General features: G+C 36.3%; 1 pseudogene; it reads left to right on the top strand.

The window, feature by feature from the left end:
- Positions 1-2,880: 2,880 nt before the first annotated feature.
- LOC132651670 (U6 spliceosomal RNA) lies at positions 2,881-2,979 on the top strand (annotated as a pseudogene).
- Positions 2,980-3,429: the final 450 nt, after the last annotated feature.

Raw genomic sequence — 3,429 nt, 5'->3', positions numbered from 1 at the left:
TCTTTCATTTTTTTTTTAAGTATGGTGGATCACATTGATGGATTTCTGTATACTTAACTACCTCTGCATACCTGGGGAAAAGCAAACTTGGTCATAGTGAATGATATCTTTGATATATTCTTATATTCATTCAAAGACATAAATACCCTGGTAAATCTCTAACAAAGCAAGTCAAAAACTTATAAATGAAAAAAAAATTCAAGACTCTGAAGAAAGAATTAGAAGATGATATCAGAAGATTAAAAATCTCCCATGGTCATGGCTTGGCAGGATTATCTTTGTAAAAATGGCCATTTTACCAAAAGAAATCTACAGATTCAATGCAATTCGCATCTAATTACCAACAGAATTCTTTAAACACCTTGAAAGAAAAATGCTCAACTTCCTATCAAAAAACAAGAAGCCCAGAATTGCTAACACAATGTTCTACAATTATAGGTCTTCTGGAGGTAGATCCATCCCTGATATTAAGCTGTACTATCGAGAAACAGTAATGAAAAACTGCATAGTACTGGCATAGAAACAGAATGGTGGATCAATGGAACAGAACAGAAGAACCAGAAATGAACGTACACACTTATGGACACCTGATCTTTGACAAAGATGCCAAAACCATACAATGCAAAAAAGATAGTATCTTTAACAAATGGTGCTTTTCTAACTGGATATTTACATGTAGAAAAATGCAAATAGATCCATACCTATCACCCTGAATAAAACTGAAGTCCAAGTGGATCAAAGACCTCAACATAAAACCAGTTCCATTAAATCAGTTAGAAGAAAAAGTGGGGAAGAACCATGAACTCATTAGCAGAGGGAACAACTTCCTGAACAGAACACCAACAGCACATGCTCTAAGAGCAATGATCAATAATAGGGAGCTCATGAAAATAAAATTTTCTATAAAGCAAAGGACACTGTCATCAAAACAACACAAATGTCTATAGATTGGGAAAGAACATTCATCAAGCCTCTATTTGAGAGAGGGCTAATATCCAGTACATATAAAGAACAAAGAAGTTAAAAAGCAACAAATCAAGTGATCCAATTAAAAAACGGGGAACTGACCTAAGAAAGAATACTCCATAGAGGAATATCTAATGGCAGAGAAATATTTAAAGAAATGCTCCAGCTCATTAGCCATCAGGGAAATGCAAATCAAAACAACCTTGAGATTTCACCTTACACCCATTCAAATGGCAAGGATAAAAACTCAAATGACAACACATGCTGCAGATTTGTGGACAAAGGGAAAACTTCCTCCCCTGCTAGTGGGAATGTAAACTTGTACAACCCTCTGGAAATCCATCTGACCCTTTATCAGACAACTAGGAATAGCACTGCCTCAAGATTTAGCTATACCACTCTTAGACGTATATCCAAAGTGCCTCACTACACAATAAAGACATTTGCTCAACCATGTTTGTAGCAGATTTATTCGTAACAGCGAGAAACTGTAAAAAACTCAGATGGCCCCCAATTGAAGAGTGGATAAAGAAATTGTGGTACATCTACAAGGTGGAATATTACTCAGCAATATAAAACAAGGAAATCATCAAATTTGCAGGTAAATGCTGGGAACTGGAAAGGATCATCCTGAGTGAGCTATCCCAGAAGCAGAAAGACACACATGGTATATACTCTCTCATATAGACATATAATATAGGAAAAACCTACTAAAGTCTGTACACCTAAAAAAAACTAATCAAGAGAGAGGACTCTGGCTAAAATGCTCAATCCCCACCCTGAAATGCAAAGAGGCTGGATATAAAAAGAAAGAGAAAACAGAGAACAAGTTGGGAGCCTGCCATAGAGGGTCTCTGAAAGGCTCTGCCCTGCAGAATTTCAAAGCAGATGTTGAGACTTATGGCCAGCTTTTTGGCAGAGTTCATGAAATCTAATGAAGAAAGTGGTAAATAGTAAGATCTGGAGAGGACAGAAGCTCCACAAGGAAAGCAAAAGAACCAATAAAAAAAAAATCTGAGCACAGGGGTCTTTACTGAAACTCATACACCAATCAAGAACCATGCATGGAATATAACCTAGAACCTCTGCACAGATGTAGCCCATTGCAGTTCAGTATCCAAGTGGGTTCCATAGTAATGGGAATTGGGACTAGCTCTGACATGAACAGATTGGCCTCATCTTTGATCACCATACCCTGATGGGGGAGTAGCCATACCAGGCCACAGAGAAAGAGAATGCAGCCTCTTCAGATGAGATATGATAGACTAGGATCAGAAGGAATGAAAGGAAGTCCTCCCCACACATGAAGGGGCATGTGTGAAGGGGGAGGGAAGGTTGGAATGGGAAGGAAGGAGTGTTATGGTGGCATACAACGTGAATAAATTGTAATTAATAAAAATTAAAATAAAAAATATTAAAAAATATAATTCCTTTTGGATTTATATGATGGGAGGGTTTGCTTTGAGATTGATATGCCAAAGAAAGTGACCAAAGAGAATGGAATACCTGCCTCTAGGTCTCTTTCACTTTATATCTTTGTTTCTGTCCATCTTTGTGTATTTTTGAATCTGTCTCTCTAGATTTTTCTCTGTGTCTCTCAATCTCCCTTGCTCTGCCTACCACATGTGGTTAAGTATGAAAAGCTCTAAGTTTTAGTGAAGCACTACAACAAGATGACTGCTTGCTGATATGACACAATAAATGGTCTTTTTAAAACCATAAGCAATGTTTCAATTACATGCTTTTTGTTCAAAGATTTGTCTTGGTCAGGGAGGGTTTTCACAGTAAGTAATTCACTGAATGAGGACATATCTGAGTATTTAACAAATAATAATGGAATTTGTCATAATGTGAAACTCACAAGTCAAGGACATGTGACTTTATTAATGACCTTTTGAAGGAATTATGTGGAACTTGCTTTGGCAGCACATATCCTGAAATTGTAACAATACAGAGAAAGCATGGTTACTGAACAAGGATGACGTGCAAATTCCTGTAGTGTTCCACTTGTTTTGTTGAAATTAAACAAAACACAAGCAAAGGAATTGTAGAGAGAATGAACATAGGGAAGAGAACAGGAACTACAGAGTTTAGCATAACCAATTGACTACAAGAGATGGAAGAAAGAATCTCAGGTGTGAAAGATACAATGGAAAAAAAATGAGGTTTCTGTCAAAGAAAATATTAAAACTACAAATATCTGACACAGAGCTTCCAAGAAATTCAAGACTTTATAAAAATAACAACAACAACAACAAAAAAAAAAAACCACTTAAGAATAATAGGGATAAAGGAAAAAGAAGATTGCCTCCTCCAAGGCCCAGAAAATATTTTCAACAAAATCATTGAAAACAAATTTCCCCAGTTAAAGAAGTGGCCAATAAGAGCACAAGAGGTATATAGAACACCATATAAATTAGTCCAGAAAAAAAAATTCTTCCTGCCACATATTGATCAAAATAG

This window comes from Meriones unguiculatus, assembly GCF_030254825.1.
Source record: "Meriones unguiculatus strain TT.TT164.6M chromosome Y unlocalized genomic scaffold, Bangor_MerUng_6.1 ChrY_unordered_Scaffold_23, whole genome shotgun sequence".
NCBI classification, from domain to species: domain Eukaryota; kingdom Metazoa; phylum Chordata; class Mammalia; order Rodentia; family Muridae; genus Meriones; species Meriones unguiculatus.
This window is presented reverse-complemented; position numbering and strand designations above follow the sequence as displayed.